The sequence below is a fragment of the Trachurus trachurus genome (assembly GCF_905171665.1).
Source record: "Trachurus trachurus genome assembly, chromosome: 3".
NCBI lineage: Eukaryota > Metazoa > Chordata > Actinopteri > Carangiformes > Carangidae > Trachurus > Trachurus trachurus.
In genome coordinates, this window is record NC_139893.1 from 25,866,949 (window position 1) to 25,881,728 (window position 14,780).

Here is a 14,780-nt window from a genome sequence, read left to right on the forward strand (position 1 = left end):
CTGCCAGATCGAACTGGTACGACTTCACAGGTCGGAAAATCACGAATTACGGGTTGCCTTGAACGCACCATAACCTCTTGTCAGCTGATGTCATCGATCTATTGGTCCTCGTCCCTATGTCACCATATTCACGCGCATCCCTTGGCTGCACACACAGCCCTTCATGCCGTTCTCTCTCCTTATTAGATAAAACTTGTAGGATACGAGAAAAGTTTTCTCCTCGGCTCAGAGCAGAGCAAAGTGACTGAGAGACCCGTGTTTTGGTCCAAACACTCTATGTAAGTGATTGCTGTTGGAAGATATAACTATTTAAGACTTATATTAACACAAACATATCGTTTATTTGGGAGCGTGCCTATGTTCCCACAGCCCTATGTTCCCACAGCCCTATGTTCCCACGGCCCTATGTTCCCACAGTTCTAAGGTTTTCCTCAAAATTAGGCCCTATGTTCCCACTGGACTCTCTCTACCTATCTGGACTCTATCTATCTGGCCTGTCTAGCCTCTACCGGGTCTTTTTACTAAACTTAACCAACTCTTTTCTTCATTGCCTAAACCCAACCAATGGTGGGACCAAAGGGCTGTGGGAACATAGGGCCTAATTTTCAGTGACAACAAAAGTTAGAAATGTGGGAACATAGGGCTGTGGGAACATAGGGCTGTGGGAACATAGGAATGACCCCGTTTATTTCTGCTTTAAGCTGCAGCAGAGGAAACTCCGCTGTTCTCCGCTCCACCGCGACGAGCGCTTTTTTTTTTTTTTTTTTTCAATTAAGCTCCGGTAGTGACCGGCTAAAATACTGCAGGATACTGTAAAACGGCACGGATCCGGTTTGTTTATCAAAGCTTGGTCGCCGTGCTGAGGCACCGGGTCGGTTTGAGCTACGTTCAGGCTGCATTAAAACTCCTCATGCAGTGATCAGTGTCGGCGGCTTTTTGACTCGTTAAATAATTGTGCTCTAGTAGGCTATAGGCTAATCGGTACGCCTGAAACTCATCCAGTGAGGAACGTTCTGCAGTGCAAAAAGGCAAAGTTGTATTTTTTTGGTACTCGCGGTACTTCGTACCTACAGTAAGTGTTGGTCCTGGTGACAACCCTACTAGTTCCCAAGATTTTAAACACGAGTTGTTGTTAACAATGTATCATTTTTCATGGGAAAATGAGGTGCGTCCCCGGGACGCATGGATAGTGAGTTTACTGCGTCCTTTCAGATTTTAATGCGTCAGAGACGCAGGACGCGTACCTAGCAACATCACTGCAGTGGTCAGAGCATTTAGATCCATGTGTCCCACCTGAGCTCTCTATTAATCCACTCGACCATGGGCGGCACACACATATTATAGGTGTGTGATTGTCGCTGCAGCGGGAGCGTGCCTATGTTCCCACAGCCCTATGTTCCCTCAGCCCTATGTTCCCTCTGGACTCTCTCTACCTATCTGGCCTGTCTAGCCTCTACCTGGTCTTTTTACTAAACTTAACCAACTCCTTTCTTCATTGCCTAAACCCAACCAATGGTGGGACCAAAGGGCTGAGGGAACATAGGGCCTAATTTTCAGTGACAACAAAAGTTAGAAATGAGGGAACATAGGGCTGTGGGAACATAGGAATGACCCCGCTGCAGCTGCTGCCTGTTCGTCACTATATGACGAGTTGGGCCCTGTAGCGATTTGTGTTTATTTATCTAAACAGAGCGCGAGAGAGATGAACACACATGCTGTCATTGTATGCATCGGATCAAATGTCATTCTGTCCCTTCGTCCATCCAGCTCTCTGTCCACTCTCTCCATGGCAGAAACGATTACCACGCGCAAAACCCTCATTTACATATTGTGGTTTGCACGTGTTTTCATTTAGCGGGTTACTCTTAGTAGATCACCTGTTTTGCGTGCGCTAACCAAACACGCAATATTTTAGCGGGTGCAAACAATTTAGCATTTAACTGATCCGTGGACAACTTGCGTGCCGATCCGTGGAGAACGATCCGAACGGATCACAGATCAATAACGATCTGTTGTACCACTAAAAAAGATTATAAATTGACATGCCTTGATAGCATTCTTATATAGCCTGCATATCATTTATCATTTTAAGCTCAATAAATTCAGATAGTATTTGACCGTAATTCCAAACATTTGTCTGGCAAATTGAAAAGCTGCCGGTCACGTTGTCCGGTACCAATTTCTTCTAGCAGAAACCCTTGTCCCAGTTCCTGCTCCCCTAACTCCACTGGATCATTCTTGTCTTTATCCAATCAAACTAGGGATGGGATCAATTCCATGGGACCATTTGCATGCCTGCTTAAAGGGATAGTTCAACATTTTGGCAATTTGGCCCATTGCCATAATCCCTATAGTCATAGCAGTAGGTTCCTGTAACGATTCCGCTTATCGGTTCTACTTTCTTTGCAAATGCGCATGCTTCTGGTTCAGAATGAAGGAAACAGTGTCGTGGCAGAAGCGCTCTAAAGTGTGGGGGTAGATTGAGTGCACCTACAGCACACAGGGGCCTATACTGTGTGTGTAACCTGATACACATCTGCATCTGCATCTGTATGAGAGCGCTGCTCTCATGTCAAGAGTCAATGTCACTGTTTACTGGGTTGTTATTTTTGCGAGCCTTTAGTTTATTAACTCCAGGTCTTTTAGAGTTGTTTGGGATGATGTGGCCTACACACACACAGAGACTGGTGATTGTACTGTACTGGACAGCAGCTGAGAGATTAATGACGTTACGTTTTAATTCAACAATCATTGAATGAATGAATGAGGGTGAGAATATACAGTATGGTACTTTAGTGTTTTTTATCCAACAATGTCACTGTTCACAAAATCAACATCTAGTCTGTACTCACAAAATAAAGTTTGTGCAGTGTCAGTACGGAGAAGACCTGCTGACAGATGTGCAGCTGACGGTGACAGTTTCCTCATCGCTAAACCTGTGCCACCATCCGATCCTCCCTTGCTCTCATCATGAGGCCGGAATAAAGTCTCCTGGACATAAACATGTATATTCTTTGTGTGTTTTTCCTCTCTTCATTTGCAACCAACTTGTTTCAGGTTTTGCTGGTAGCTACATGAAATCTGGTGCACGCCCAGTGTCTTTTCTTTTATGCTTGCTTTCTCTCTCTTTCGTTCGCTCACTCGCGATCCACATGTAAAAACGACTGTTATATGAAAAAATAACTAGTGAGAAAAATACAGTTGCACGAAAACCACAAAATCGAAACATTGTAATAGCTCCTGTGACGACAGCTGGCAGCAGGTCGCAGTGGTCTATAACAGCTGTCATACGAAACAGAACATCTTGGCGCCGTCTTGGCGCCGGTTCTAGTGTTAAACTCTCCAGGTAGCCCTGTCTACTTTGTTAATGTTAGCACCATTAATGCAAACAAACCAATTTTTCTTTTCTTCTCTTTTCTGACTATTCCCTCACCCAATGAGAATTGGTGATGGATTGGATCGATAAGCAATATCAAAAATGGAATCAGAATTGCTCAATTCTTATCAATTCCCACCCCTAATCACAACCAGGTGCACAAACCACAGAGTTTCGACCTCACACCACTTGACCCCTCTTCAATCAAAACCTTCCTACCCACTGAGCTCTTCTACTAACTTCATATCACTTGATCACTGCCTATGATGATCTACTTCCTTTTATTTCTTGTATAACCCTTTACTGATTGAAATACATTCATGTATCCATTTTCTATAATGCACAGTAAGTTACAAATGTAAAAATGAAGCACACACACAAGTGTAGAGCAGAAGCTTGTAAACAAAATTAAGCTGAGGACTATTTATGTAAGCCATTAAAATGACACGACAAAGACAGAGTAAGAGATAGACAAAGATACAGATATAAAGAGAGAGGGGGATGTACAGTACAGAGACACACAGAGGGCGTGAGCAATTAAATGTGCTAAACCATCTGTCTAGTAGTCTGCATGCATGTATATGTTGGATGTAGTTATAGGTGTCTATTTATTTCACAAAAATAACAAACAAAATGTAGGTCCATATCAGAGGTGTCATCTCCACTTCTTCATCTTATTTCTCATATACATCTACTAAAAGTTATAGCATGTAACTTTTTCCACTTTAAAAAGTCTAAAATGACTACAACAGTGTTACACATTTTTGAGTTGTGTACTGTACTTACGTTATCACAAGTGTTTCCTGTAAATTTCAAACCAGAGAAATCTGTGATTTTAATCATGGTAACGGTATGTTTCATTTGCTTGCCTGTCAGTGACATGTCATACAGTATGTGTGTACTGTACATACATGTGCATGTGTCAGTGTTATTGTTGCCTGCCAGAATTTCTAAATTTACTCTTTATCCAGTTTAATGCCTTATTTTATTTTTGATTTTTTGGTTATTTTTTGTGCATTTTCCAACAGAATACAGTAAGACAGGAAGGTCAGGGAGAGAGAGAAGGGATGACATGAACACGAGGCTGCTGTGCAATGGTTTTAGTCCCCTTAGTGTTCACTGCCTTAGTTATGGAGAGGAGAACACCACTGCAAAAATATTTGGCTGTTTTTAACCGCAAACTCGATGTTCTCTGCCCAGCATACATAGTCAGTGAAATACTGATTTCTGTCCATAGGGGTGTTCCCACTGCAGGAACTCTCGGGTCATTTTACAGGGCCAGGGCCGTTGGTTCGTGTCTCCACTTCAAGGACGATTTCACAGAACTTTTACGGGGACTAAACGAGTCCCTTCCTTGGGGTACTGTAGGTACTCAGAGCGGCCCCCTGAGGAAAGGGAACTGGGACTTTTGACTTGTGTATTTTCAAAATTTAGCCTGCTAGAACCATTTTTCCAGAATCTCCAACCCTACCTTTAAGTATCGTTTCAAGCCAGCAGGTTCTTCCTCAGACTTCACAATTGTCATATTGTATATTTCTCTTATGTGTGTGTGTATATGTTGGATGTGACTCCTTATGTGCTAAACCAACACATCTTTTCCCTTAGATTGTCTAGTTCTTTCTGCAGCTGTATCACTTTACTCTAAGAGCCCCCATTGACAATTGTGAAGTCTGAGGATGAGCCTGCTGGTTCGAAACGTTACTTAATAAATATCCTTAATTTAATGGTGTGTGGATCTTTTTGTTATTTTTTGCTGTAAAGTTCCTACTCACCCCTCATTACCAGGAACTCTCACAGTGGAAATGCGGCTTAGCTATCCATATACGTATATGAACAGTCTATACTGTGCAGGGGTCACAAAAAGGCCCCAGGCCTAGGAATTCAACCCAGAACTTTCTTGTTGAAAGGCAGTTGTGATAACCACTGTATCGCTGTGCCACGCCAGGACTAAGTCTGAGTTCTGCAACAGGACAATGTGCCCTAACAACTCAAGCTGTATTGGATTGGCCCTCACAGTCCCCTGCCCCGACCATTATTGAAAATCTGTGGGATGTATGGATCATTAACATGTTAGATGTGCAAAGCCGCCTCTAAATATCTCTGCAGTTGAAATGATCTGTTGGAAGAGAAGAGTAGGTGACAATTCCCTCCAACTGAAAGCTGTTGAATATCTTGCAAAATAGTGATAGGGTGCCCAAATGTTTGTACCAGCCAGAATTCTGTTTCTTCATGTAGCCTATCTGTTCTTTCTTTGAGTTACATAAGAGAGGATTAACAATTGTTTATTTATCAAATATATTTTCCCAGGGATGACCAAACTTTTTAATGCAACTGTATAATACCATAATTTCAAACATATATATTTGTTATATTTATTTATTTGATTTTATTTTTATTTTTTGCCATCCCCAACCCCCTCCAAAAATAAATACATTTACATTACTTCAAACAGCCTGGAGGGAATTTATCCTTCTCTAGACTCCCTCTGATGAATTAAGAGCATTTCCCTCAACGAGCTGCCGTGTTGATGGAAAATTGGCCTGAAGTTTGGGGAATAACAATTTGGTCTGTTTCTAAGCTTAACTAAAGAAAAACCAACACACAAATAACACCAAGGGAGGCACTTAAGGAGAGGAAAGGAACTGTGGGGGGAGAGTTGGGGAAGGGGAGGGGGGGCTCTTTCAGCATCAAAGCCAGCTAAAACGTCCCCACCAGGGACCAGGTCCCATGTTAAATACTGAACTAGATTATTAATTGCTGCACCAGTAGGACCTGTTAATAAGAACCCAAAATAGCAGCTCCTTCCTCTCTGTCTTCATCTCTTGTTCTATTTTCACTTCTTTCCAGAGTCTTCAGTTGTTCGTTTTTTTGTTTTGTTTTTTTATGCTTATGCTCAAAGTTTCCTTCATGCACACTCATTCACTCCTCTGTGTTCACATTCGGTGAATGACTCAGTGACATCGTAACTCACGCTCTCTCATTGCTTCACATTCATTCACACCGGTTTTCTCTCGTTTATTCACTCATTCTGTTCGCTCATCCCTCGCTTGCACGTCTGACTCATTCATTCACCTATTCACTGAAACATACTTTCTCTCTTTCACACAATCACTCTATCATTTACTCTCTAATACAAATTTAAAAAATCTATTTATCTTATTCAATGTAACTGTGGCTCAGGAGCAGGTTGTCTACTAACCAGAAGGACTCCTCCTGTTTCTCTCAGTGTAAGAGTGTGTATGGATGTGCTGTATGAATGTGTGACTGTGGCATACTGAAGTGTAAAGTACTCTGAGTGGCCAATATGTCTAGAAAAGCAATGTAAGTGGACATTCTGCTCAAGACACTGGACACTGACACTGAGTGGACAGTTACCACTCTATATCACGCGAATTACATACGGTATTGAGAAACACACACATTCACATCCTCCAGGCAATAAAGAGTAGCCAGAAAATCTGTATCAATCTTTAGATCCTGGGATGAAAGGCCGTGCTCACCACTGCACCCCCACCTAAACACTCACCCACTCATTTGTATCTCATTACTCTTCAGTGCTCAGTTGTTCACTTACCCACATTTTCTTGCTTCTAAGTGAAAAACTTGTTTGCATTCATCTGTTTGCTGACTCCCCCACCACATCAGCATCTGTGTGTTTGTGCATGTATACTTTGTATTTGTGTGAGTGTGCAGGCCAGACGCCAAACTTTGCCTCATGTTTCCTGCTGAACCGAGCGACGCGCAATATGCAGCTGACCTGCCATTGCAAACAGACAGTGTGTGTGTGTGTGTGTGCGTGCGTGCATGTGTGTGCACGTGTAAGCTGTCATCAGTGTTTCTCAGCAATGAAGAGAAAGAGAAAAGGAAAAATGGAGAGCGGTGGGGGTTGATGGATATGCCGGCCACCTGCCTCTCACTCACATTCTGACACAAAGAGCATCGGCTGCTCTGCTGCATTAATCACCATGAACTTCTTCTGACCTCAACACTCAGTGACAACACAGAGAAGTTAGGGAAACAGTTAGAAACTACAGAAAAAACACTATAATTATTTACATTATAAATACCTTTACCTGGAGAAAATGGGAGTGATTGAACCAAACACTCTGATAACCTGAGTACACCAGAACTGATCAAAAGCTTGAAGCACCAGTGAGATAACCTGTTGTTTGAGCACGTTTTTTTAATACAGTTATCATTCTTCATATTTTACAGCCAAAAAGTCTGAATAAGACACCGGACCAAAGGTACAGAGGCAGAAAGATGGGAAATAATAAAATTGAAATATAAGATGAAACATGAGGCCTGTAGTAGGACACACTGGAGCCACTCAACAGCTGTGGCAGTGACATGATCCTGCATTTCCTTTTTGCACCGATAGAATCAACAGATCTAGGGCAGCACTCTTCACGCAGACACAGGATAAGAGTTGTCTTTGTTTATTACAGAAAATGTTTGAAAACCACAACTAAAAGAGTCACACATTCTGTCATTGTGTTACTTATGGATGAAATTATGGTGAAAACCAGTAATTTCCCTCTTTGCCAGGAGCCCCATCAGGGACCAGTGGGTCAACTGATTCAAACAATGTTTTATTTCTTTGTTAAGACTGTGACCAATGACTGCACACATACAAATCTAAGAAAGACAATAGTAAAAATATGTTTTGCAACATTTAATCTGAAAATTAGAGATAATCATAGTGTTGGGGGATCAAGCAGCATTTTATATAATAAAAATAGACAAAGAAGAAAGAAACATGGGGAAGAAAATAGTACATTTTAATTTGCTGTTAGGAATTTTCCCTGTAATTTTGTGCCCAGTGATCCAAGGACAATATCCCCACTACATTCATCTGACAACCATAAATCCAGTTTATAGCATAAACACATGACACCTGTGTTAGTTGTGCTACATTGTTTTGTATTAAACAACACCACATACACTCATCATCAAACTCTGAGTGATCTGTGTATTTCTTTTCTGACTGAGTCAAGTGGCTGTGGAAAATAACTGAAACTGTTTAAATTCTGTGAAAATACTACACAAATCAGGTTTCCAGCGCTTTAGGAATAGTACATTCTAAAACTTTTCTAATTGTTACATATTTAGTGATTTGTTTGCAATTAGCAAGCAGGAGGACAAAGGCCAAACTTTTAGAGAAAACTTATACAAATTGTTTTCTGCTGCTCATTAACACACTGAAAAATAAAGTTTGGAAAATGTGCCAGAAAGGACGAATCCAACTAAATCATCGATCAGAGACTACAGATGTTACTGGTTCAAAATTGCGGGGTTTTTCCTGCACTGCAGGATCGCGTGATCGCGTGACTTTTCACCACAACTGTTTTCCTCTAGGTGGCAGCACCGTACTAAATACTGCTCAGACGTTTTGGGGACAATGCTGACAGCCTGATAGCCGCGATTAGGAGTGGCGCTGTTCATGATACAGAATACAAGAGGATGAAAGGAGAACTAGCTGCAGACAGTAAATAATATAGTAGCCTAGTTTTTCAATGACAAAATGTAACGACGGCAGCTACAGTAGACTATAGCCCACGTCTCACTCTCTTTTTTCGGTCATCTGTCTCGTCATCTCCAAAATGTGTTTTTAAAATGAGCCAACTACAGTACTGTGCAGTAGTGCCGCAGATTTCTCACTCCGCACCTTGTTTGAGAGTGCAGCTGGATGATTTCTTGTGAATGAACGGGTCTGTGTCACTTTGGGGCTGGGCGATAAAACATAGGATAAATAACTTTCCCTCGATAGAAGACGCGGCCGATACAAAGTGACACCGTCAGCCATGCAGCCGGCCTGGACCGGGTCGATTGATACACTTTTCATTTAAACGTCTTTTTCAAAGATGACGTTATGTACACAAACATTTTTATCATGTGATCAACAACTCACATGTGTATTTTCTTAGTTACAAGTGTAATTTAACACATATGTTGGATGATCGCGCTGTTTTATAACTTTGAACGTAAGTTGACATTTGTCTCAAACGCCCCACCTATGCGGGTCGTTTGAGACACAGAGGAGGGACGGTTGAAACAGCATGTTTTAAACAGAAACTACTGACATTACTCTCGTTTTTATGAAGCATATCGGACAACATACTAGTGTACTTGTTATTGCCAAAATGTCACATAATTTCTCACAATATAAATAGGTCAAATAAATATTTTTGTCCCGTGCGCAATTGTCAAGATCCGCATTTCGATTAAACTCGCCTTTCTTCTTTTGTACGAGTTGTTGGACAACTGCATTTTCATTTAATTTACTTATTTCCCTGTCCTAAGTCATGTTTATGGATACACAGTTGAACATATTGTCATTTTTCCCTCGGCATTTTCCCCTCACTTTGCTGAATATCTGTTGATTCACGTCATAAACACGAACATTAAAAATATGTGGTGTTTATTAAAAATACATGTTGTTCATTCAAATCGGTTGTTGTTCATTGCAAAACAGTTAGGCTATTAATTTGGTGATTTATATACAGATATTGATCGCGCAGTGTGACCACAATCACTACGCACGGTGGCGTGAGGGACATTTGAAACAGCTGTATCAATCGTCCCTCCAGCGACTACTGACAATAAAACCTGTTTTGCCTCTAAACTTCAAAACTATGACATTTCATAATTTAGGACCTGTTTATGTACGAATTCATCTGTTGTTAGGTCATATTATTATTGCATTAAACACACAATACAACTTTTGATCACTTTCTCCCCGGCTACGTTGGTGGAGATCTCCCACACAGTAAAAGATTTAGGCAACACATTCTTCCAGCTGGCTGTTTTTCTTCCAGTTACACAAAGTAGCCTATGTGCAAAGTACCACATTAACATCTCTATTCATATAACGCCCATCGAAACAGCTGATTTACATGTCGGCCGTTAAGGCAAGGCAAGGCAAGGCAATTTTATTTGTATAGCCCGTTTTTACAAACAGTTTGTCTCAAAGGGCTTTACATGGCATCGTAGCAACATCCTCTGTCCTTAGACCCTCACATCGACTGAGGAAAAACTCCATGGAAACCCTTTTAACAGGGAAAAACAGGAGAAACCTCAGGGTGAGCAACAGAGGAGGGATCCCTCACCCAGGACGGACAGACGTGCAATAGATGTTGTTACAGACAAGAAAACAGTTTACAGTTTGTCACAGAATGTGCGGAATATGGAAATGTTAACACATGGCGATTGGCCATTCACGCGGCTTTGTTCTTGGTTTCGACCAATCAGCTTATAAGCACATGGCTAATTATCAGCTTTCAACCAATCGCACTGTTTTAATGTGTGTGTGTGAAAGTTATTTTCTTTAGTTCATTTTCGTTTCTTTTGGATTTTTTTTACAACAATGTATCAATATAATATTGTTTTCGTTTCATTTCGTTATAAAAATCAATCCCTTTTCTTTGAAACAATGAGATTGAGCAGCTAAAACTCAATAAACTCAACCATGGCTTGTCTTATTGTTAATCTGAACGCATATGTATAAAGGGCAGAGTCAAGGCAGCAGATAAATCACAAAACATCAACGCGTCCGTGAGCGCAGCGCACCTCTTTTTCTCCTGTGAAGAAGAAGAGAAAAAATAACCCCATGGTCCGACCTGACCCAGTTATTTAATGTTTAGGTTTATTTAGAAGAAGTCTGATTATGACTGCTGTTCTGGATCAGATTATTTGCTCATAATTCGGGTTATTTTCAAACAGTGGCCAAACAACAGATCAATTAATTATTATAGACTATATTTTCCATTTTTGCTAAGCGGTTTGTTCTGAATTAAATAAAAGCCTGTCCCATACAGCCGCGTGTGTTACGCCGTGTTTTGTTGATGCTATCATCTTTGCCTTGCGCAGATGATCCTTCATAATTAAAAATAAAAAGTCCAGGCCGGCTGCATGGCTGACGGTGTCACTTTGTATCGGCCGCGTCTTCTATCGAGGGAAAGTTATTTATCCTATGTTTTATCGCCCAGCCCCAAAGTGACACAGACCCGTTCATTCACAAGAAATCATCCAGCTGCACTCTCAAACAAGGTGCGGAGTGAGAAATCTGCGGCACTACTGCACAGTACTGTAGTTGGCTCATTTTAAAAACACATTTTGGAGATGACGAGACAGATGACCGAAAAAAGAGAGTGAGACGTGGGCTATAGTCTACTGTAGCTGCCGTCGTTACATTTTGTCATTGAAAAACTAGGCTACTATATTATTTACTGTCTGCAGCTAGTTCTCCTTTCATCCTCTTGTATTCTGTATCATGAACAGCGCCACTCCTAATCGCGGCGATATGTGATACATAATCATCAAGTCATAAAGCAAGACAGGCTTTATCATATTACAATAGTTTCTGTGATTTAGGCAGTGTATACAGTAGTTAGTTCTAGTTTAATAGCCTAGAGTTTAAGCTGTGGATTACTGCACAGATCACTGAGTCATCCGCCTGTCGTCCTCCGTTCTCACAGATGCCACCTGGCGGTTGTTTTGGCACATTGAGGCTTTTCATTAAAACCTCTTGTCTCGCCAAAGAAAAAAAATGCATGAGTCTTGTGCCGTCTCGCGTGGACCACGCGTGAAGTCCGCAAATTTGAACCAGTAACATCTGTAACTAACTTGCTTTTGTCATCTTCATCCTGGAAGACAGAGATATGTTGTTCTTTTTAAAGTATTTTTGGGGGGATTTTTCGCCTTTTTAATGGAAAGCACAGTGGAGAAAGAGACAGGAAATGGGGAGGCAGAGAGGGCGGGAACGACATGCAGGAAAGGGCCGCTCGATGCGGGATTCAAACCAGGGCCACCTGCAGTGAGGACTGCTGCGTCAACACATGGGGCGGCTGCTCTACCAACTGAGCTCAACACCGCCTCAGATATGTTGTTCTGAAGACTGGCATTGACATGAAGTTTGACCCGATGCAAAATTACAACGCTTACTGTAACGCAAGAGAGGGGACAAACACACACCAGTAATCATGTCAGTCATGTAAAGTAAATCAATAAGATATCACAATGACAACTACAAACATTTTTTGAAAACATGAAATACTTCAAGTTCAATGACACTGACAGAGAGACAGATGTGCAAGAACCTTTCCTCTCACCACTCTTGCTCATCATGTATGTGGGTTTGCTGGTAGCACTTGAAAGTGAAACAAGCTGCAGCTGAAGAACAGCAAATGTTATCAGTACACACACACACACACACACACACACACACACACACACATACACACTTGAGTCCTGGGCATGTGTTAGTATGTGTCACATTGCCTTGGCCAGGTGCTCCTCAAGGACTTACAATTTGTGCAAATAGGAAGAGAGGAATGGTTAAACAGAAACACCACTACCACCATCGCATGTCCTGTGTGTGTGTGTGTGTGTGTGTGTGTGTGTGTGTGTGTGTGTGTGTGTGTGTGTGTGTGTGTGTGTGTGTGTGTGTGTGTGTGTGTGTGTGTGTTTGTGTGTGTGTAGCTGAACTTATCAACTCCTCTGCGGATGCATTTTGTGAGGCAGGTAACATTAGCATTAGACTAGAATATCTCTTTTTTCACAGAGATCAGCCTGTAAACACGATCAGGACTTGATCATGTTTTGCATTTTGCAAATGTGATCCTGCATGCAGAATAATCTAACTCTGAATTATCTACCAAGGAGCTTAAATCCTTTTAGATCCAACCACCACAACTTTTTAAGACCTCTCCCTGTAGAGCTGTTATTTATCCTCTCTCATAAGCTCTCCCCTCGTTTTTTATCTCCCTTCCTTATTTCCTCTCCTTCTCCTCCTCTTTTCTTCCTGTCTTTTTTTCGCCTTCACTTTCCCTACCGTTGGGGGGAAGCCTATTTGTCTGCTTTAAGTGAAATCACTCAATTCTTTCAAGAGAAGAGACTTTGGAGACCAGTGGTAACCAAGAGAGAGGAAGAGAGGGAGAAAGAAAGCATGTGTGCGAGAGTGAGAGTCCACCTTCCAAATAAGTTCCATTAATCATGGGCCAGAGTCTAATGTAACTAATATTTTACAATTAGAGGAGACAAGATGGAGCTGGGGGCCATCTATCTCCCTTACACCACATGATCATCGATTCATAAGAGCTGAGGAGAGGGAAGGAGGGAGGCCGGAGGACACTAGTCCTGCATACAGACGCACACACACTCACACACACACACACACACACACTGGCACACATGCAGACGTTAGCACTCCCACATACATAAGCACAGATGCTTAGCAGGAAACAGAAGGATGCATGAGAATGAGGGGACAAGCTGTCACATTAGCATTTGTTAGTATACGATCAGCCCAAAATGAGGGCTGCGACTTGCTCATCTTTGTTTATCGATCAATCTAATAAAACATTCTTAAAATTATGAATTGTTTTGATTATAAACAGTTTTAAAAAATGCTGATTTGGTGCCAAAGTAAAAGTTTCAAAATGGCTTTCTCCAACAAAAAATGAGCAGGGCCGCAAAGTCTCACATGAAAGATGATAGAAATACAGGATCTTTTGACTGTTTTATTTTTTTTTTTTACTGGTAATACATTTTCTGTCAATTGATAAATCTTAACTGTTGTATAGTCTAGTATCATGACACACAAATGCAGCTTTTCAGTTGCAAAATCATCAGATCCTTGTAAACTAATGCAGTGCCTTCATTTTACAATGACCTGTTTTGTAGAGTATGCTGTGCAGTTTCTTATGTTTGGTATAGTGTAGTGTTTATAGTAATTAAACAATGATTTCAACACAGACAGAGGGAGAAAAGTAAACACAGGTTGTCCCAAATAAAGTAACTTAATAAAACAAACTCATCCACCTCAGCAGTGCAAAACACTATGAAGTAGAAAAGAACATGCAGGTGAAAAAAAAGAAGGCAGCATGTACTGTTAGCAGTGGCTCATTTCTGACATAATACACATTAATATAATCTGTGTGGTGTAGAAGGACAAGTTAGAGGAACCACACAAAGAAGAGTCCGGGGGAAATGTGGAGAGCAACATAAATTCCGTCTGCACCATTCAGGGAACAGAAAATACACGAGACTGAAAACAATGATGGATGAAACCTACAATGTGCACTAAAGCATCTGACATACAGCACGCTTTTTTTCTGTAGTGCCTTTAAGCAAGACACTGAAATCCATAGAGCTGCCTGTGTGTGCTGTGTGACCCTCCATTTGAAGAAGAGCTGCTGCCATGGATTTTCAGAATACTCAGATGTCCTGCATAGCCTCAAAATGACTTTTCATTATTGATCATATATTAGTTATTTCTTCTTTTTTTAATGTTTAGTTCTGATCAGTGGTTTGTTCTGTAAATAATGGTTTAAACGCTGCTTCCATCTACGTCTGCTATGATTAAAACTTCTGGAGGGGGAGTAGACTAATTGATTATTTGAGA